Genomic DNA, 23402 nt, shown 5'->3' with positions numbered 1-23402 from the left:
GGTACTTTACCAGTAATGCCCGAAATCTTTTCGGAAGCCAAATGCAACATTCCTATATATCAATCTTCGTTTCCGGACCATTCCGGATACCCTCGTGACATTCGGGATCTCATCCGGGACTCCGAACAACATTTGGTTACCAACATCAATAACTCAACTATACCAAAACGTCACTGAACCTTAAGTGTGCAGACCCTGCGGGTTCGTGAACTATGTAGACATGACCGAGACACTCTCCGGACAATATACAATAGCGGGACTTGGATGCCCATATTGGATCCTACATATTCTACGAAGATATTATCGGTTGAACCTCTATGTCAAGGATTTAGTTAATCCCGTATAATATTCCCTTTGTCCTTTGGTATGTTACTTGCCTGAGATTCGGTCGTCAGTATCTGTATACCTATTTTAATCTCATTCCCGAAAAGTCTCTTTACTCGTTACGTAATACAAGATACCGTGGCTATCTCTTTAGTCACATTGCTTGCAAGGCTTGTTTGTGATGTTGTATTACTGAGTGGGCCCCGAGATACCTCTCCGTCATACGGAGTGACAAATCCCAGTCTTGATCCGTGCTAACTCAATGGACACCTTCGGAGATACCTCTAGAGCACCTTTATAGTCACCCAATTACGTTGCAACATTTTGTACACACAAGGTCTTCCTCCGGTGTCAGTCAGTTCCATGATCTCATGGTCATAGGGACGTATAGTTGACTTGCAGAAAACAATAGCAACAAAATAACGCGATCACATGCGACATTTATAGTTTGGGTCTTGTCCATCGCATTATTCTCCTAATGATGTGACACCGTTATCAACTGACAACACATTTCCATGACGAGGAAACCTTAACCATCTTTGATCAACGAGCTAGTCAACTAGAGGCTCACTAGGGACATTGTTTTGTCTATATATCCACACATGCATTTGTGTTTCAATTCAATACAATTATAACATGGATAATAAACGATTATCTTGAAACATGAAATATAATAATAACTATTTTATTATTGCCTCTAGGCGTATTTCCAACAGTAGACAATATCTATTCATGTAGGAATAGACCCCATCCGTTTTATCCTTAATAGCAACGATACATGCGTGACACCTCTCTTTCTGTCACTTAGATTGAGCACCACAAGATCGTACACATCACAAAGCACCTCTTCTCATTGCAAGACAAACGATCAAGTTGGTCACACAAAAACCAAGGATCAGAGAAGAAATACGAGGCTAAAATAACTAAGCATGAATATAATTTCATAGATCTGATCATAAACTCACAATTCATTGAATCCCAACAAACACACCGCAATAGAAAGAGTTACATCAAATAGATCTCCAAGAGACCATTGTATTGAGAAGGAAAACAAGAGAGAAAGCCATCTAGCTACCGACTACAGACACGTAGTTCTGATATGAACTACTCACGCATCATTGGAGGAGAACCAATGAGGATGAAAAACTCCTCCACGCAGTTCTGATATGAACTACTCACGCATCATTGGAACGGGCTCTAGATTGGATTTCGTGGATTTTGGAACTTGCGGCGGCTGAAATGATTTTTCGTCGACTCCTTTAAGGTTTCTGGAATATTGAGGTATTTATAGAGCTTAGAGGTGATGGCACAGGCGCCCGAGGAGGTACCAGGCCACGCCAGGGGCCCTCTATAACACCCAAGATGCGATGTTATCCTTATTTTGGCACGAGGGCCTCGACAAGGATAGAAGCGCATCTCGTCGTTTCTCAAGAATGGATATCGTAAAAAGTACATGTACTGTCGGGGGGATAACCCCGGGGTAGGCTCATCAAGCCTGCTTCTTCATTTCCGGCCCAAAGGGCATGAACATATACAATTTCCTAAGGCCCAAGTCTTCTGGCCGGCTAGGCTGCGCCTACCGGCTAGACGACGAGGCAGCCATCTCTCTGGCCGGCCAAGCAATCCCTGCCGGCTAGGAACGAGGCGGCCGCGCCCAGGCCGGCTGGCCAAGCAGGCTAGCCGACCAGGGATCACAAGTCACATCAGATCGTAGGTCAGGATGAGACCTTACGATTAAAGGTAGCTACGCGTCAGGAAAGGTACTGGATCGGGGCGTCCGGCAGGTACGAGCGTCGGCGGCGACGCCGCTGACCTACCCCGGCTCTGATCCATCACCTAGCATAATGTTGGACCGTCGCACTCCCACTCCATTACTGCACTCGGCGTGGGGAACAGTGGAGGCGGTCGTACTACCTTCCATGACGAATCTCGCTGGACGACGCTCGACGTACAGCGCGTGCACGACGTCAACCTTACGCGAGAGCTTCATTGGCCAGCCGGCAGGTCCCACTGCCAATCGAGACGATGGAGCCGGCGGGCCCCTCAAGCGACAAGACAAAACTCAAGTGGGCCCGTGGCCAGCCGGCGAGGCTGCCAGCCGGGTCCCACACTTTGTACCGTTTATCCGTATTGTAGGCCGGCGGGTTCGTCTATAAAACCCCCCGGTCGCCCTCCATGCAGGGGGGCGATCATACCACGAACGAACAACACTACACACTCACCAACCACATAGAGAGAGGCAGAGACGAGCCGGCTACTCCCCTCTTCCTCCTCCCAACACAGCTCCAGGAGCAACTCTGTACTCTTTTCATACACATCAAACACTCCGGCAGGACTAGGGGTCTTATCTCTACGGAGAGCCCTGAACATGGGTACATCGTGCGTTCCATGCGTGTACCAACCTCGTTCCCAGCGCCCTCCTTTGTCCCTTCGGTTCTCACCGACTTTAGCCTACCTATGGCATATGTTGTGAGTATTCACTGACATTTGGCGCCCACCATGGGGCTGATCGCGGCATGGGCTGGCTTTACGCGCTGGGCTGGGCCCCGCACCTACACCACCGGATGCATCGCGTCCGGATTAGCTTACATGCCCGTGGAGCCCTCTTTCGACGAGGCAACACCGATGATGATCAACGTCCCCGTCCTCCATGCGGATTCGGACAAAGATTCTAATGATGAGGCGCTTCCTAACGTCGTCTCGCTGCTATGGAGAACCTCACGTTCTCTTCAGCGACCTACGTCTCAACGACGGTCCGAGCTACTTCGGCGAGGACTTTGACGTTGAGGCACTCTCCGCCAGCTTTTGTAGGCTCTCTATCGCTGAGACGCGTGTCCATGACGTATATCCCAGCCACGTCCTCGTCTTCGACGGCCCTCCGCCGTCGGTGGGGTTCTTCACCCCATACCACGTTGCTGCCGTTTCCAACGTCGTGGAGGTGATGGTTATCGGCGCTGGCACCAGTGCGGCTCATGGCAAAGCGTCAGCAGACACTGATGAGCCTGCTGTTGCCACCGCAGATACTCTTCGGGACACCATCGCCGGCCTGAAGACACCCATCGCTGCTTCCGCAAACCCTACTAACGCCCGGGCCTCACTTGAGGAGGCTCGCAAGCGTATCTTGGAGGAGGGCATCGCTGTCGCCTCGGCAAAGCGTCGGATGGAGGCCACGCATCACGAGTATAACTCCGCATACGGCGTCACTCCGATTTCCGAGGCCCCTAGCTGGCTTGGATCGGTCCGCAGCCGCAGCCGGTTCATTGCCGAAGTCCTAGGTGGCAACCTGCCCACCTACGAGACCCCTACAGCCAACATGCGAGCAGCGCAGGCGGCCATGGAAGAGATGGGAAGCCTGGAAAGCGAGGAGCGCGCTTTCCAGGAGAAGCGGGTCAAGGATCTCCTTGACGCCGCCAACCAGAAACACACTCGGCTTGACCCCGGTCAAGCCCAGTCAGACTCTCCAGGACCCAACCCCGGAGCACGCCGCAACCCTAGCGCTCGGCATCATGCGGAAGGATCTTCCTCGCATCGCCCCTCCGGCCGGAGGGGCAAGGGAAGTCAAGACCGGCACTCCCAGCGCCAGAGCGAGCACACTTCGGGCATGCATCGCGGAGGCGACGAGGGCGATTCGGAGTGTGAGATTCTTCACCCGCAAAGAACTCATGTCTCTGGTTCGCGAGGCGCCTCTCCTCTCGCCACGCGGATTGGCGCTCACACTTCCCAGGATGATCGGGACGCCCGCCGGCGTCTCATCGTCCTGGCCTAGTCAACCCTCCTAGAGGAAGATGGTCCCATCGGTCCGGCCTGCTTCGGCCCCGGATCCGAGGGGAGCCGTTCCCCCGAGGTTTCACCTTGCCTCGGGACAGGCCCAAATACAACGGCACGGCCAAGACGGAGGACTGGCTGATTGACTACACCACGGCCGTCGGCATTGCCAGGGGCAACAAGCGTGTAGCGGTCCGCTACGTGCCGCTCATGTTGGCCAGCTCGGCTCGGACTTGGCTTATCAGCCTTCCGACCGACAGCGTCAACTCCTGGGTGGACTTCGAGGAGGCGTTCGTCCGCAACTTCACTGGCACCTACAAGCGCCCTGGCCGGCCCCGCGAGCTGGCCATGTGCGTCCAGAAGCCCGACGAACCCCTTCGCGACTATGTAACCCGGTGGACCGAGCTCCGCAACTCCTGCGAGGGGGTGCATGAGGTACAAGCCATCCAGTACTTATTCGACGGTTGCCGAGACGGCACCCTCCTCAAGCACAAGCTTATGTGCTCCGAGCCCACCTCTCTGGCGGTGCTCATGGCCAAGGCGGACAAAAATGCCACGGCCGACTCGGCGATGTGCGTCAAGGTGACCGCCTCGGACAAGGCTGTCCCTACGTCGGCTACTCTCAAGCCGGCTGGGGACAACCGAGGCGGCCAGAACAACAATAAGCGCAAGGCGGATCAGATGGTTTTGCGCTCCAACAACAAGTTGGTAGCCAGCATAGAGGGCGAGACGTCGGCTCCTCAAGCCGGGCCTCCGCGGGAGCGTTCCAACAGGAACAACACCAATTGGCTGCCCAGGCAGTCCTTCGAGCAACTGCTCGATGCCCCCTGCAGGATACATTATGGGGCGCAGCCGTCCACCCATACCCTTCAACAGTGCAGCTTTGCGCGCCGGCTGTCGCAAGGGGATGGCCTGCCGGCTATCCCAGGTGCGCAGGAGGCACCACGTGCACTGGCTCCTGGTCCTGCCCCGGCTCCGCGGCCGCCTCGCGACGGCGGCCACCTCCATGACGACTACCCACATCAAGACGGAGCATTCGTCGTCTTCACCAGTGAAGGCGACGACAAGCACAACCTGCGCCAGAGGCGGCGCGAGGTGAATGCCATGGTTCCCCCGGTTCCCCAGTACATGCATTGGTCAGACAAACCAATTACATGGAGCTGGGTGGACCATCCTGCGGTGCTACCCAACCCGGGGTCATACGCGCTTGTCCTCGACCCCACGTTCGCCTCCAAGAGGCTCACCTGCCGATTCTCCCGGGTGTTGGTCGATGGCGGCAGCAGCATCACCATCCTCTACCTCGACACTCTCCTCAAGCTCGGGCTCAAGGAGACGGACGTCCTGCCGACCAGTACTGTCTTCCATGGCATTGTGCCTGGGCAGTCCTGCTCGCCCATTGGTAAGATCCAGCTGGACGTCCTCTTCGGCGACAAAGCTCACATCCGCCGAGAGTCCATATGGTTCGAGGTAGTGGACCTCAGCAGCCTGTATCACGCGCTGATGGGAAGACCGGCTCTGGCCAAATTTATGGCCATACCGCACTACACCTACATAAAGATGAAGATGTCGGGTCCCAAGGGCATCATCACTGTTGCTGGCGACTACAAGAAGTCGCTCGAGTGTGCCCAAGATAGCAGCCGCCTCACCGACGCCTTGGTGATTGCTGAGGAGAAGCGGCAGATCGACCGGCTCGTGGCCCAGGCTACTCAGCAGCCGGCGATTCCTTCTCATCCGTCCCAGTCGGCCGGCGATGGCTCTTTCAAGCCGTCTAAAGAGACCAAGCAGGTCCCACTCGACCCTGCCAACCCCAAGCAGTGCGTCACCATCGGGGCTGGCCTCAGCCCCAAATAGGAAGGCGAGCTCGTCGACTTCCTCCGTGAGGATCGGGACATCTTTGCATGGTCCCCAAAGGACATGCCGGGTGTTCTGAGGAAGTACGCCGAGCATAAACTTCAAGTGCGACCGGATGCAAAGCCGGTGAAACAACCTTTGCGCCGCTTCGCCGAGGGTAAGCGACGCACAATCGGAGAAGAGATCACCCGACTCCTTGCAGCCGGCTTCATCATGGAGGTTTTCCACCCGGACTGGCTGGCTAACCCAGTCCTGGTGCTGAAGAAGAACAACACCTGGCAAATGTGTATCGACTACACTAGCCTGAATAAGGCCTGTCTGAAAGACCCTTTCGCGTTGCCTAGGATAGATCAAGTGATCGACTCCATTGCAGGCTGCGAATTGCTGTCGTTTCTAGATGCTTATTCCGGCTACCATCAAATCAAGTTGGATCCAGCTGATCGCCTGAAGACCTCCTTCATCACGCCCTTCGGGGCCTACTGCTACACCACCATGACGTTCGGTCTGAAGAACGCAGGTGCGACGTTCCAACGCTGCATGGAGCAGTGCCTACTGCCACAGATCGGCAGAAACATCCACGTCTATGTGGATGACATCGTCGTCAAGACGAAGCAGCACTTCAGCATCCTTGATGACTTGCGGGAGACGTTCGCCAACCTGCGTGAGTACAAGATCCGGCTCAACCCGGAGAACTGCGTTATTGGGGTTCCAGGCGGCAAACTCTTGGGGTTCTTCGTGTCCGCCCACGGCATCGAGGCGAACCCCGAGAAGATCGGCACCATCGAGCAGATGTTGCGTCCGACTCGAATCCTTGACGTCCAGAAGTTCGCTGACTGCCTGGCGTCCGTTAGCCGGTTTGTCAACCGGCTTGGCGCGAAGGCCCTTCCACTCTACCAGCTCATGAAGAAGACAACGAAGTTCGAGTGGAACGACCAGGCAGACGAAGCATTCCGCGACCTCAAGCGGGTCATCTTGATCCTGCCAATCCTGGCAGCGCCGTTGGAAAGGGAACCCATACTCATATACATTGCAGCGACCACTCGCGTGGTTAGCATAGTGCTGGTAGTTCAACGCAAGGAGGAGGGTAAGGCACTGCTAGTGCAGAGCCCTGTCTACAACCTTAGCGAGGTCTTGTCCGCCTCCAAGCAGAACTACCTGCATTACCAAAAAATATGTTATGGTGTTTACCTTGCTGCAAAGAAGTTGAAGCAATCCTGCCAAGAGCATGCCATCACTGTGGTAAGCACTGCTCCACTTTCAGAGATCATGGGCAACCGTGATGCCACGGGCAGGATTGCCAAATGGTCCATCGCCGTGGCGGACCATGATATTCTGTACGAGCCTCGCACCGCCGTCAAATCTCAGGTGGTGGCCGACTTCTTAGTCGACTGGACCGAGACCCAGTTTGAGCCACCGCCTCCAGACTCCACGCATTGGCGGATGCACTTCGACGGCTCGAAGATGCGGACAGGACTGGGAGCCGGCATCGTCTTGACGTCTCCGAAAGGGGACCAGCTCAAGTATGCTCTCCAGATCCACTTCCCCGCCTCCAACAATGTCGCCGAGTACGAAGCACTTGCTCACGGCCTCCGGCTCGCCAAGGAGATTGGCATCCGGCGGCTCATTTGCTTCGACGATTCTAACATGGTGGTACAGCAAGTCTCTGGCGAATGGGACGTCAGGGACGCCTACATGGCAAGCTACCGCTTCGTCATCCAGCAGCTCAGCGGCCCCTTCAAGGGATGTGAGTTCCACCACGTTCCCAGGGCAGAAAATGAGGCGGCTGATACACTGGCAAGGATCGGCTCCACGAGACAGGCTATTCCAGCCGATGTCTCCCTCGAGCAACTCCATAAGCCGTCTATCAGGCCGCCTCCCGAGTCGGCATCGATCTTCGTGTCGGCTGACTCTGCGGTGCAAGCGCCGTCGGCTCCACCAGCTACGCCGGCCGCAGCTCCTATGCCGGCTACGCTGGCTGTGACGACTCCAATAGTGGCAGCGGCCGAGTCCACGGTGCAAACGCCGTCGGCTCCACCAACTACGCCGGCTACAGTTCCTATGCCGGCTACGTTGGCCGCGCCGACTCCAATAGCAGCACCGGCTACAACAACAACTCTGGCTCCACCTTGTCTTGAATCCTGTCGTCTCGACACCCAGTGGGTGGACGTCATGGAGGTAGACGGCGAGCCAACTGCCACAGCAACACCAGAGACACCTTGTCTCGAGTCCAGGACTGCGGCTCCATCAAGCTCGGGGGCTGCAGAAGCCCCTAACAGTCAGGTAGAGGCGGGGCGACCCTTGTGTCGGCTCCGTTGTGGGCTCAAGCTATCCTGGCCTTACTCCTTCACAGCGAGCTTCCTCAGGACGAGGCGGAGGCGAGGCAGATCCAGCGCAGGTCTGCAGCCTACGCCATCATCAATCGCGAGCTGGTGCGGCGTACCGTGACTGGCGTGTTCCAACGCTACATCGAATCTGAAAAGGGACATGAGATCCTCAGAGACATTCACCAGAGGGAGTGCAGGCATCATGCCGCCTCTAGAACCCTGGTGGCCAAGGCGTTCCGCCATGGATTCTACTGGCCCACAGCCCTCGAGGAGGCCGTGGATCTGGTCGACAAATGTGAAGGCTGCCAATTCTTCAGTGCAAAGAGCCATATGCCGCCTTCGGCCCTCAAAACCATCCCCCTGTCATGGCGGTTCGCCGTCTGGGGACTGGACATGGTAGGGCCCTTCAAGACGGCTCGTGGTGGAATGACCCACCTCTTTGTAGCCGTCGACAAGTTCACCAAGTGGATTGAAGCCAGACCTATCAAGAAGCTTGACGGCCCCATGGTCGTCAAGTTCATCACACACATCTCTGTTCGATATGGCGTTACCCACAGCATCATCACCGACAACGGCACCAACTTCGCCAAAGGCGCTCTGGCGCCCTACTGTTCCAAGGTAGGCATCCGGCTCGATTTGGCGTGAGTGGCAGATCCCCAGTCGAATGGCCAAGCGGAGATGGCCAATGGCCTGATTCTGGCCGGCATCAAGCCAAGACTGGTGGCACCACTGGTCAGATCGGCCGGCTGCTGGATTGAAGAACTCCCGGCTGTGTTATGGAGCCTCCGCACCACGCCGAACCGGTCGAAAGGCTTCACTCCGTTCTTTCTTGTATACGGGCCGAGGCTATTATTCCCACGGATATCGAGCTCGACTCGCCTTGGGTCACCCTATACACAGAAATGGAGGCGAAGGAGGCAAGAGAAGACGGTGTGGACCTCCTCGAAGAAGCAAGGGACTTGGCCTTGAGTCGGACGGCCATCTATCAACAGAAGCTGAGATATTACCACAGCAAAAAGATCAAGGCTCTCTCTTTCAGAAAGGGAGACTTGGTCCTCAGAAGAATCCAGCGCACTGTCGGCCAGCACAAGATCTCATCCCCATGGGAGGGACCCTTCATCATCAGTAGGGCGTTGCACAACAATGCTTACTACTTGATCAATGCCCAAAAGCCCAGGAAGCGCAAGAGGGACGACTCCGGCCAGGAGACGGAACGTCCATGGAACGCGGCGCTGCTTCGCCCGTTCTATTGCTAGAAGGCAAGTATCAAACAAGGGAAAGAGCATGCATATGTATCTTTCTCCCTCTTCAGGGATGCAATAAAAAGAGCATGCCTCATGTTTCTTTTTATTAAGAGTTTTCACTCCGTCTACGCCCTTTGCCAGCTTCAATAAGCTCGGGGGCTACACCGCGTACGCCTCTTGCTGGCTTCATCAAGCTCGGGGGCTACGTAGCGGATGCCCCTTGCTGATTTTAACAAGCTCGGGGGCTCGCTAGCCGCTCGGACGCCTTCCCTATATTATAGGAGAACACATAGTGTAAGCCGACCGATCCCTGGTCACCTTGTACGAGCTTGCAGACTGGCTCCGACCGTCTGGCTTGCGAGGTGACGCCAGGTCAGGCCGGATGCATGCAAAGTTCAACTACAAAAGGGTCGCCGGCTCGATCATATTTACGATCTCATTCAAGCCGGCCTCTGTTGGTTTATGTCTTAATCTTTAAATCTTGATGGCTTCCAAAAATCTAACTATTGTGTTCTAAGGTCAGAAACCTCGACCCAGCCATAGACCGGCTCCCGGCTGTCGGGCTGGCGGGGTGGAAGCTTGGGAATACAAGGATTGGAGAAAAAGGAGTCAACAAGGAATCAAAAGATAAAGATGTAAAACAACATGCATGGCAATACGAATATAATGCTGAATACATACATTCAAAAAAGCATTGGCCCACGGACCACGTTCATTACATCCCTCACGGGGTGGAACAAAACAAAAAGGACACCGACTACGGGGCTGCGGCCTCATCGGTCGCCCCGGCCGCTACTCCTGAAGTGGTGGCTTCACCATCCCCGGTTGCTCCCGAGGCGGTTGCGCCGTCTCCATCGCGAGGGCTCACGGCTCCATCATCACCGGAGTCAGCGTACCCCGCACTGCTGGAGGCGACAGTAGACTCCACAGCGTGGGCCGCCTTGCCGGAGCTGCCATCGGGGTCATAGGGCTGAAGGCCGTGCAGATCTTCAGGGATCACACCGCCATATTTACCCCGCTCCAAAACAAAATCGTCCCAAGCGGCGTACTCGGCGATGCCGTTGGCCCTCACACGCAGCGCCTCCTCCACGCCCTGCAGCTCCGCCTCCGAGCCGTCACGCTTAGCAACGAGTTTGCCCAAGTCCAGGTTTCGATACCAGGACTTGGCCAAGCGCAGGGCCATGTAGGCTCCAGCGCGCGCAGCAGAGGCGCGCCAGGCATCCAGGTGTTCCCCGCCAGCTGCAAGCCAGCGGGCGAGTCGGCTCATTGATGCCGGCTCCACGCCCTCCGACCATAGAGCTGCCAACATCGATGAGCCTGCAACCTGGAGCTGAGCCACAGACTTGCCCGGGGAGTGCAGGCGGGCCCGAAGGCCCACCCCGATCTCCTCAATACTCCAGCCGGAGGTAGTATCTACCTCCTGCCCAGCCGCGCGGCACTCCTCACGGCTCACCTCAACGGCAGTGTCGGCTGCAACCTGGATCGTAGGGAAGAGACCTGAGATAGCAAAGCCAGGGCACAAGGGCGCAGTGAGAAGAGGAGACGGCCAAAAAGCTAAAGACAAAGCAAAGGAGAGAGACTCACGATGGAAGGCGCCATCGGTCTCATGGGCGCTCTCGAGGACCTCGAGCTCCCGCACCTTGCTTGCATGAGTAAGGCGGGTAACCTCCTCGTGGAGAGCCGCCGCTGACTCCAAGGCCTTGGTCAGCTACGATTGCTTCTGGACAAGGGCCTCCTCCTTCTCGCTCAAGGCGGCGTCCTTGAGGGTCATCTCCTTGAGATGAAGCGATGCAAGGCGGTCCACGTCAGCAGAGTAGGAGGCCTCCTTCTCCTGCAGCGTGCCGCGCAGCTGATCCAGCTCGACCCGACTGGCCGCCTCGAGCTCCTTCTTCTCCGTCTGGAGAAGGGCCAGATGCTCCTGGAGCCGGTTGCCGGCACCAGGCAGAGCATCCCGCTCCGTGGCAACTTCGCCCAGCCGGAGTTCGAGCTCGGCGATCTGGCCATCAGCTGCCAGGTGCTGATTTCGCAGCTCATTATAGGCCTACGCCTGAGCGTCATAAAGCTCCTGCCAAAAAGCAAAAAAGAAGCAAGATTAAGATTCGGCCTGATTAAAACTTAACCAGCCCGATTCTCGGGGCCTACACCCAGTGGGTGCGGTAGCGTGCCCTCACTAAACAAGCAAAACAAGGAAAATAATCTCTAAGAGATTCGGACCGGCCGACGATCGGCCGGCCCGATTCTCGGGGGCTACACCCAGTGGGTGCGCTGTCGCGCCCCGACTGACGTAAAAGAGGAGAAATTTAAAACCCAAAGAGGAGGCACCTACCTGCGTGTAGGCCTCCAGGCGCTCCATATCGCTGCACACCACGCGGGCCGACTGCTCCACCTTGGACCGGCCACTGGTAAACAACGACACCACCTCCGGGACGTCGGTGAGCGCGGTGCCGGCGGGTAGTCGCAGGCGCGCCAGGTTGGCCACCCGCCATGTCTTCATGGGCCGGCTCCCGACCCGGTCTCCATCTCCCGGCGCGACTGGGCCGTGGTGGGGAACGACGATGGTGCCGGCTCCAGGTGCCTGCTCGGCAGCCGGCTCCGCCATCTTCCCGGCCGGCGCTGCCTCCTCCATGGGAGGTAGATGGGCCGCATTCGGCGCATCCATGGCCACCCCTGGCGCTTCAGGGGGCGCGTCCGGCACGTTCAGGATCAGCTCCGACGCATTGGGCGCCGCCTCGGCCCTAGGGGAGTCAGGGATCGTCTCCAGATCCACCGGCGTCGAGGTATCCGGCTCGGAGGGCTGGGCCCCCTCGGCCCTCAGGGCGTGCCTTGAAGCCGCCTCGCTAGCTGGCTCCTCCACGCGAGCATGCGTGGAGGGGTCATGTCTAGCCTTCGCACGCTTCTCCTCCGGCTTCTCGGTCCGGCTGGGGCGAAACTAGCCCACGACCGTCTTCCCCACGGCCATGTCCCACCGGCGCTTGGACTGCGTCTCAAGCTCCCTCTTGGCAGCATCAGCTGCTGCCCAGCCAGCCCGCTCTGCTGCGGAGGCGGTGTCTTCCTCCACATCCTCCGCCTCCCTGTCAAGCGAAGATTCAAGGAACGAAGCTTCCCACAAAATAAGCAAGGAAAGGGGGGAGAGAATCTTACCCCGCGACCATAGGCACCGGCCTCTGGCCGGCCCTGCGGCGCTTCTTGATGCCACCGGCCCGTGCTCCAGCGGCAGGACCGGGCGCCGGCCGCTTGGGAGCCGGCTTGGATGCTGTGGCACCCTTGCCCTTCCTCCCGGCCGCCTTGTTGACGACGGTTGGTCCGGCCCTTTGACGCCGGCCGCGCGTTAATGGCGGGCTGGTGACCTCCTCCACCCCATCAGAGTCCTCCTCGAAGGCTGCACCAGAGAAGAATGATGGAGTACCGCCGTCATCCATCCAGTCTGCGATGGAGGGCCGTGGGTACTCACCAGACGGCTCTGTCCCCTCCGACTCCAGGGGGTTCTCCGAGCCCACGGATGAGTCCGAGCGGGATTCAATCATGCCCTTGTCCTCAATCTCCGAGGCGTCGGACATATCCACGTCGGGAGTAGGCGGACGGAGGGATCCCTGCACACTCTCGAACAACTACGAAAAGGGATTCGATCGCCAGCTCAGCAAGATGGCCGGCTACAAGACAAACAACGAAAAAACGAAGAGGCCGCTTACCATTGGAGGCGGACGGGACCTGTTGAAGGGGGTCATCCCCCACGACCACTCCCCGCCGTCGTCCATGCGGGCGGTGGAGATCAAGTTCACCCTGCGCGCTACCACGATGGGGGTGAGCCTCTTGGTGGACAACCTGCAGGGATCATGCCGGCCGCTCATCTGGCAAACCAGATGTGGCCGCCTTTGCAGCGGCAGGATCCGGCGGGTCACCATAGTGGTGAGAAGGTCACGGCCGAGGAGGCCGGCCTTCTCCAAGGTCTCGAGGTGGGCACAGATCAGCGCAACCTCGGGAATCGGCTTGGGGGTCTTCGCCGCCCAGTTCAACCGCGTCGGCGGGTCGATGTTGAACGGGGGAATGTTGAGGGCGTCCAGGGCGGGGTCGGCGTTCTTCACGTAGAAGAAGCCCTTCTGCCACTGCGTGATGGATTCCTGCAGTGGCATCTGGGGGAAGCACGACTTCGAGCGGTGATGCACCAGCGCGGCTCCGCACGGCGTCATCGGGCGCGGTCCCTTGAGCTTCTCCACCTCGGACTTCTCCATTGCGATGGATTGCTGCTTGAAAAAGAACAAGTTGCGCCACAGATCGACGCGGGGCTCGATCCCCACAAAGCCCACGCACAGGATCACGAAGGCCGACACCTGCAGTATGGCGTTCGGCACCAGGTGATGCGGCTGCAGGCCAAAGAAGCGAAGGCACTCGGAGAAGAAGGCGTTGGCCGGAAGCCCTAAGCCCCGGTAGAAATGTTCGATGAAGACCACGACCTCTCCCACGGCAGGTGTGGGAGCGGTCTCGGCGCCAGGGAGTCGCACCAGCACCTAGGAGGCTGGGGGCAGCAGCCGGTGATGACGAAGCGCCTCGATGTGCTCTTCGCCAACCTCGCTGCCCAGCCAGGCTCCCTGCGACGATGCCTTCTGCGACGAAGACCTTTTTGAGGAAGAGCCTCCGACCATGGCTGCGGGCGGCTGAAACTCAAAGGGGTTGGTGGCTTTGCGGCGACGAAGGCAAGGAAGACGAAGAAGACGAGCTCTTTCTCTCTCGGCACAGGGAGGAAGAGAGCATGGATGCGGGGCGAGAAGGGGGGCGAATGGCCTCCTCGGAACCCCCGCATTCCATTTAAACCCCCACGAAGCATCGTGGGGAGGGGATCTGGTGCGTGCGGGACCCCCACCAGCCCCGTGCATTACGGGCGGTTACGCTTCCCTAAGCCCAACCGTCGCGGAGTAAATCCACAGAGTATCTCTCGCGCCGAGGCTGAGGGGGCCTCGTGGCGGGACCCAAGGCCCAAGCCCGGTCCCATCACCAATAATCACCATCATTACGTCAGGCGGGGCCTGACACGTGGCGATCTCTGGGCGACCTACGACGAAGCCGAGGTGTCGTTTCGAAGCCAGCCGGTTTCGGAGCCGGCGTTCCTCGTCACGAATAGCCGCGAAAATACCAAGACAAATGAGCAAGCCGGTGAGGCCGACCGCCCGCAGGTGGCAGGCCTCTCCAGCTTCGGGGACTACTGTCAGGGGGATAACCCCGGGCTAGGCTCATCAAGCCTGCTTCTTCATTTCTGGTCCAAAGGACATGAACATATACAGTCTCCTAAGGCCCAAGTCTTCTGGTCGGCTAGGCTGCGCCTACCGGCTAGAGGACGAGGCGGCCATCTCTCTAGCCGGCCACGCAATCCCTACCGGCTAGAGTCGAGGCGGTTACCTCTTCTAGGCCAGCCTGGTCCAACCAGCCGGCTAGGAACGAGGCGGCCATGCCCAGGCCGGCTGGCCAAGCAGGCTAGCCGGCCGGGGATCACAAGTCACATCAGATCGTAGGTCAGGATGTGACCTTACGATTAGAGGTAGCTACGCGTCAGCAAAGGTACTGGATCGGGGCGTCCGGCAGGTACGAGCGTCGGCGGCCACGCCGCTGACCTACCCGGCTCTGATCCATCACCTAGCATAGTGTTGGACCATCACACTCCCACTCCATTACTGCACTCAGCGTGGGGAACAATGGAGGAGGTCGTACTACCTACCCATGACGAATCTCGCTGGACGACGCTCGACGTACAACGCGTGCTCGGCGTCAACCTTACGCGAGAGCTTCATTGGCCAGCCGGCGGGTCCCACTGCCAATCGAGACCATGCAGCCGGCGGGCCCCTCAAGCGACAAGACAAGACTTTAGTGGGCCCCTAGCCAGCCGACGATGTTGCCAGCCGGGTCCCACACTTGTACCCTTTATCCATATTGTAGGCCGGCCGGTTCGTCTATAAAACCCCCCGGTCGCCCTCCATGCAGGGGGGATCATTCCACGGACGAACAATACTACACACTCACCAACCACATAGAGAGAGGCAGAGACGAGCCGGCTGCTCCCCTTTTCCTCCTCCCAACACAGCTCCAGGAGCAATTCTGTACTCTGTTCATACACATCAAACACTCCGGTAGGTCTTATCTCTATGGAGAGCCCTAAACCTGGGTACATCGTGCGTTCCTTGGGTGTACCAACCTCGTTCCCAGCGCCCTCCTTTGTCCATTCGGTTCTCACCGACTTTAGCCTACCTATGGCATAAGTTGTGAGTATTCACCGACATGTACATAAGGGATGAGTATATGGAATTGGCTTACACTCGCCACAAGATACAACAAGATCCGATCAATACAATAACATATTCAATCACCATGTAGAAGACCAAGGTCCGACTACGGACGAAAAGAAACGATAAAAGAACGGCGTCCATCCTTGCTATCCCAGGCTACCGACCTGGAACCCATCCTAGATCGACGATGAAGAAGAAGAAACTTCAAATAGAACAATCATCGCGCTTACGTCAAAGTAACTCGTTACCTGTACCTGCAACTATTGTTGTAGTAATCTGTGAGCCACAGGGACTCAACAATCTCATTTCCAAGGTATCAAGACTAGCAAAGCTTAATGGGTGAGGTATGGTTCCGTGGTGAGGCTGCAGCAAGTGACTAGGCATTTATTTGAGTAGCTAACTTACGAGTACAAGAATAAAGAGGGGGTGATCTACGCATAGCGGACGTGATCTAATGATTATGAAATGAGTGATCCTGGACACCTACTTACATCAGACATAACCCCACTATGTCCTCTTCCGGACGCAGAACTCACGAGAAGAGACATTCGCGGTTACGCACACAGTTGGCAAGTTTTAATTAAATTTACTTTAAGTTATCTAGAACCGGATGTTAAACAAGTTTCCAAGTTGTCCACATAACCGCGGCCATGGCTTTCCGAAAGATTTAACCCTACATGGGTGCTCCAACTAGTCCATCACAAACTACCACATGCTGCGCCGGAATGACCTCGATCAGGGAAAGCCCGTGATCTCCTCGGGTTCCTATTGGTAAATCTCAGCCTCGAGATATCTCAAAGTATCCTCGGAATCCCTCGCACAAGACGCTCGAGAAAGGTAAAACAGTCCAGCAAGGCCGCCAAGCGTGTGGACGATCCCAATAGGAGCCGCGTATCTCGTTCTCAGGACACAACGGATGATCGAAGCGTACAGTGGCCTGATAGAAATCTCCCAACTTGCCCCGGGTTGGCCCCGCACAGTGCTCTGTTTAAGACCAGCACCATCAGCATTGGCCCTCCCTGTATCATGTTGAATTACTCCTCGGGTTCACGACGCCCTATGTTTTTCAGTATTATTATGTTGGGTAAATATAGTACCAATGTTGGGCCTTGCCAGACGAGTTTTATCCCAAAACGAAAATCTTGAGGGTCCTCATAACAACCCCAAGCATGTTAGGAGCGCTCATTTATGGAACATAACACCGGTTGCCAAAACTAAGGCGGCAAAGATGGAAGAAAACACCAGGCTAGAAAGCCAAGTCTTCCACCATTTACCAAGTATATAGGTCGGTGCATTAAATTAAATAGCAATTATATGGTGATATAGCAAGGAACCCATGTTTCACATGGGAGCAACTGCACCTGCAACTAGCAATGCTATCAAAAGGCTGAGCAAGCGGTAACATAGTCAAAGAGTGGTTTGCTGGGTTGTGGAAAAGGTTAGAGGTTTTCATGGCAATGTTGGGAGGCTGACATTTAAGTGGTAAGCAGCGAGACATATTGAAAGAAACGAGACAACTAGCATGGCATTAATAGTAATGGTATCTAGGTAAATGGTCATCTTGCCTATGATCCCGCTTGGAAGAAAATGAATCCGTGAAGCAGGCAAACCGACGTAATCGAATGGATCCTCGCATTCCGACACGCTTGCGGCACTCTACCGAGAAGAAACAAACCGGAATAAAAATCAACACACGATAACACCACCGCAAATGCATGATATTATGCACAACACATATGATGCATGATCGGTTTAATTGTGCAAGGCATGGCATGGCAATTCACAACAATCAAACACTACACATTAAGTGAAGCTCAATATGCAACGAGTTGCATATTGACGAAACTCCACATTCAAATTATTTAGTTCACTCCCATTTAGGTACACGGCAATATTAAATGTTGTTTAAACATGGCAATAGGCGAGGCACACTAAACTACCTATCTAGGCATTTTAAATAAGGTCGGAAATGACATATAGCATTTTCAAAACGATCCAATGTGTTAACTTCGAATTTGTCCAGATCTGTCCTAAACATATTTTATGTTTGTTAAACGGACAAAATAAAGTGGAGCGCGTGAAACAATACGTCATTCTAATCGATTTACATATATAGCTCATCTCCAACGAAGTTAGGGCCTAAGAGATACGAGCAACACAAGATCAAATGACATGGATGCAACATGCGTGCAAAAGAAAAATAAATACAAAGGATGAAATTAGAAGAGAGGCCGTCGGGATGGATTCGGTCCTATAAAAACCATACGTGCAACCGAGACAATCAAAATAAATAAAAATGCAGGGTGAACTGGATTCGAACCCACGAACTCGAGGGTGCTAGCGCTGCTCACTAGTCAGCTGGGCTACGAAGAAACTATGACAAAGGGGGTTTGCAAGATATGAATCTATGTAAGCAGTCAACCTGAACCAATATCATAACAAACAGGCAAGACACGTCGGTTTTGAGGATATGGGGGTTAACCACTGCGCTTGTGCGGTACTTGTGGGACAACTACGAGCGTTAGTTTCTTTGAACCGAATCAAAGGCAAAGCCTTGATTAAAAACAAACGCATGGGATCTCACGTTCGCTCGTGCAGACAAAGTACGGCAAGCGGCAGAAGCTGCATGCAGGGAGGCAGTCTCCGACGAGGCTGGGGATTGAAGGGACCCTCAGATCAAGGCCAACGGGGTGAGCAACTGGAGGCCGCGTTGGAGAACTTGGTGCTCAGGCTGCAGCCGTCCATGGTGCTGCGTCAGTACATTGAGGAAGAAGTGAGGCAGAGGAGTCACGAGAAGAAAAAAATGGAGGATCAGCAGGGGTACATCTTACCGCGAGAGAGCATCACATGGCACGCTGCAACGATGGTTGCAGTTCTTCTTGGCGCCATGGCTGCGGCATTTGGGACCTCCTGTCCACGGAGAGGCGTGCCTGGGGCGACTGCTCCGGTGGCCATGGGGCAACGCGGCTCCAGCATGGCTCCGAAACGGGAGGATCCGTTCAGTCAGCATCGGATCGAAGCAACGACGGCGCGGACGGACTTCAGGAATGGAGCTGCTACAAGGTCCATGGCGGGGGCTCGGCTCAGGGTCCTGCTCAGGGCCAAGAGACACAAAGAAAGGGGATTACGGGAGAGAAAGGAGGCGACCACATGGAAGGAGAAGAGGAGGCGTTGGGCATGGGGTCTACCCGGGTGGTTGCCGACGACGGCTGCGGGCTGCTGGACGCGTCCACTGGGGCATAGGAGGATTGAGGTTGGCTGGCTGTGCATGGCTTGCGCTGGTTGGTCGGGAGGAGATCCCGAGGGAGACGGTGGCAGCTGCGCTGCGGGAATTGAGGGAGGAATGAATGGCACATCCTAGGTCTAGGGTTTCGTCTCATATTTATAGCACGTGGACTGGTAGGGCCATCTGTCCCTACGATTGAAATGCGACCGTCGAGAAATATAGGCTAGGGTGTGTGCACCGTGCAGAGGGGCTAGTGATAGAAGATAGGAAAAACAGGCAACCCAGCGACAAAATTTAAAATACCAAATCGTCTAGCAATTGACTGGCTATAGTGCTGCTATAGGTTTAACGGTTCGGGTATCAAACAAACTCCGACTGCGATAAAATTTGGCAGGATGCCTTCCTACACTACAATAAGACCGCACGCCAAGTTTCAACCCAATCCGAGAAAATTTTATACACACCTTTAAAAATAATATTTTAATGGTGCCGTGGGCGCGTGCGTTGTGGTTGGTTTCAAAATGGCCAACAAGGAAAATGGAGAGAACTGGCAACTACGAACGAATGCAAGTTTGAAAACTAGCGACAACAGAGTGCCAATGCAATGCGGATGATGTGAATGATGCGACAAACAAATAAATCACACGATGACAAAGGAATAAAAGGGGAATCTTCTAGAGCATCGGTTCCGGGTTGTTACAACTCTCCTACACTAACAAGAGATCTCGCCCAGAGATCTAAGAATGAAAGGGGAAAACGAAGAGAAAGCAAGAGGTAAAAACTTAGTTGCTTCTTTGACAAACGAGTGAAACCAGCGATCCTTGAGGTATGCAAAGAGGCTGAAGAATGACATGAAGAGCAAGCAAGAATTCAAACAAAATTTCAGGAGTACTTCGGTAAGAAATTGAGGTAAAAAATTGATAAGATGGAAAGATGTTGACAAGATTCACCACAAACCAACTAAATTGTTAAAAGAGGAAAGAACATGATCTTGACAACCCGAGATGATTGATATAAAAAGAGCAACATCACAACATCTCCGGAACAAGAGAATAGAAACTAGAGCATTGGAAAGAAAAAATGAAGAAGAAAATGACACATTCTACCACAACTGAACTAGAAGAGCACCCTTAGAAAGAAGAATTGAACGGAGTTGTTGGAAAACCACAATGAAAAGAACAAGCTTGTAGAGGACTTATGAGAACCATCTCAAATAATGAGGTGACAACCAAACATTAACGGGAACAATGATTGCTTGGAAGCAAAAATATATTCAGAACTTCTTCACCAAGAGGATACATTGAGAACTTGGATCAATGATAATCACCATAATAGCTACAATCCTTAGAAATTTTTTTAGGTAAAATCTAAACCAAGATAGCTCAATGAAGAAATCATGGGTTGAAAATATCTCATGGTCAAAGAATTGGTGGATTTAAATATCTCATTCCTGAAATAAATTCTCTTGGAGACTCCTCCACTAACAAGAACGCTATAACACCACCTCAAAGGATAAAGAAGGAATAATTGCACTTTGAAATGCAAGACAAAGAATACTTGAGGTACTCCAACAAGAATCTTGAAGAACCCATTGAGAAAGAATTACAACCTTGAAGAACCACCATGACGAACCTCTTGGAGAACACCGGAATGAAAGGATGATAGAAAGGAATTTAAGGTAGAAAACAATAAGATTAAAGCCATGCAAGATTTAGATGAAGCTTCACGAAGAGATACATGAGAAAACTTGGAAGTCTAGAAAAGAAAAGACAGGAAGACTCGGGATAAAGAATTTGATATCATGAACAACTCGGGAAGAAGGATTGAAATCACCTTGATGAACAAGAGTAAGAAGTATCTTATGCTTATCCTTCATCAAGTTTAAATTGATGACAAGCAACGGATTTAGCACACCACTTATTCTTCTTGAAAAAAAGATTGAAGAGAGAGATAGATAAGGCACACACTAAAAAAGTCTTGAAGGAACCACCGATAAGAATTCACAAACGACTGAGGATAATACAAATGAACTCGGCTCAATGAGGACAAAGATAGCATGATTCGATTTGAGAACACTCAAACAAGCCACCGGTAAGAATTTTGAACGAATGGGGACACCAATAATGAATTAAGATACATGAGAACGAAGAGATCATGATCAACCCGAAGAACTGAGAACATACGGGGATATTAGAAATGAATGGAAAACATGAGAATGAAGAGATCTCGAGCCTCCTAACAGAAAATTTCAATGAGGCACCAGAATAATTGAGATACGAATGAAGAGACAACAATTGAGAAGAATTTGAGATTGAAAGCTGAAAGCTGAGAACGAAGAAATCTTCTGAAATGATGGCCTTTGGAGGATCAAGAAAAAAAAACAATTCTGAAATGCACCGAATAGATATGGAAGGAATTACTCATCAGTGGAAAGAATTGAGAATATAACACGAAGTTGAGATAACAATCTTCAAAAGAATGGACAAAGATTTGAGAGAAACACTCATTCGGTCTTCAAGCTCAGAATTTTGCGAAGAACACCACCAAAAATTCCCGAGACATTCCGAAATAAAGAATATGAAAAGGTTGATGCAATGATGAAAATAATAAATTTAAAATGATGTTGGAGAATGAATATGACTGATGAAAATCATACTTACATCATATATGAAAAGAGCTTGAGATCTCTGATGACCCACAAGTATAGGGGATCAATCATAGTCCTTTCGATAAGTAAGAGTGTCGAACCCAACGAGGCGCAGAAGGCTCTGATAAATAGTTTTCAGCAAGGTAATAACTGCAAGCACTGAAAGTAGCGGTAACAAGTGATGGTGTAGTGAGGTGAAACGTAGCAAGCGAAAAGTGACAAGTAACAAGTAGTAGCAATGGTGCATCAAGTGTCCCAATCCCTTTTGTAGGAAGGGACAAGCCTGAACAAAGTCTTATAGGAGGAAAAACGCTCCCGAGGACACACGGGAATTTCTGTCATGCTAGTTTCATCATGTTCATGTGATTCACGTTCGTTACTTTGATAGTTTGATATGTGGGTGGACCGGCGCTTGGGTACTGCCCTTACTTGGACAAGCATCCCACTTATTATTAACCCCTCTCGCAAGCATCCGCAGCTATGAAAGAAGAATTAAGACAATGTCTAACCATAGCATTAAACTAGTGGATCCAAATCAGCCCCTTATGAAGCAACACATAGACTGGGGTTTAAGCTTCTGTCACTCCAGCAACCCATCATCTACTTACTACTCCCCAATGCCTTCCTCTAGGCCCAAATATGGTGAAGTATTATGTAGTCGACGTTCACATAACATCACTAGAGGAAAAGACAACATACAACATATCAAATTACCGAACGAATACCAAATTCACATGACTATGATTAACATGACTTATCCCATGTCCTCAGGAACAAAAGTAACTACTCACAAAGCATAACCACAATCATGATCAGAGGTGTAATGAATAGCATCAAGGATCTGAACATAAACTCTTCCACCAAGTAATCCAACTAGCATCAACTACAAAGAGTAATCAACACTACTAGCAACCTTACAAGTACCAATTAGAGTCGCGAGACGGAGATTGGTTACAAGAGATGAACTAGGGATTGGAGAGGAGATGGTGCTGATGAAGATGTTGATGAAGATTCCTCCCCTCCGACGAGAGGAGTGTTGGTGATGACGATGGCGACGATTTCCCCATCCGGGAGGGAAATTTCCCTAGCAGGACCGTCCTGCCGGAGCTCTAGATTGGATCTGGTCAAGTTCCGCCTTGTGGCGGTGGCAAAACCACGAAAAATCTCCCCCTTGATTTTTTCTGGAACGAAACCCTTCATATAGCAAAAGAGGGGGGCCAGTGGGCCGTCAGGGAGCCCACAAGCCCTGTAGCCGCCACCAGGGGGGTGGCGGCTACCAGGCTTGTGGCGCCCTGGTAGCTCCCATCTGGTACTTCTTTCGCCAAGTATTTTTTATATATTCCCAAAAAATTCCACGTAAGTTTTCAGGGTATTTGGAGTTGTGCAGAATAGAGGTCTCAGATTTGCTCCTTTTCCAGTCCAGAATTCCAGCTGCCTGAATTCTCCCTCTTCAAATAAACCTTACAAAATAAGAGAGAAAAGGCATAAATATGGTACCACAAAGTAATATAACAGCCCATAAAGCAATAAATACCAACATAAAAGCATGATGCAAAATGGACGTATCAACTCCCCCAAGCTCAGACCTCGCTTGTCCTCAAGCGAAAACCAAGTTCCATAAACATGTCCACATGTTTAGGGACGAAGGTGTCAATAAAACATAATACGGACATGAGGGCATCATGATCACACATAGAACATCAATACATCATAAAGATTCTTATGGGAAAGTAACAATTCCTTCACAAA

The 23402-nt window shown here is 53.1% G+C and overlaps 1 pseudogene; it reads right to left on the bottom strand.

Moving 5' to 3' along the window:
• LOC123426137 overlaps positions 1-5097 on the bottom strand; it is a 72081-nt pseudogene extending 66984 nt beyond the window's left edge.
• Positions 5098-23402: the final 18305 nt, after the last annotated feature.

Source organism: Hordeum vulgare, chromosome 2H (genome assembly GCF_904849725.1).
Source record: "Hordeum vulgare subsp. vulgare chromosome 2H, MorexV3_pseudomolecules_assembly, whole genome shotgun sequence".
NCBI classification, from domain to species: Eukaryota; Viridiplantae; Streptophyta; class Magnoliopsida; order Poales; family Poaceae; genus Hordeum; species Hordeum vulgare.
This window is presented reverse-complemented; position numbering and strand designations above follow the sequence as displayed.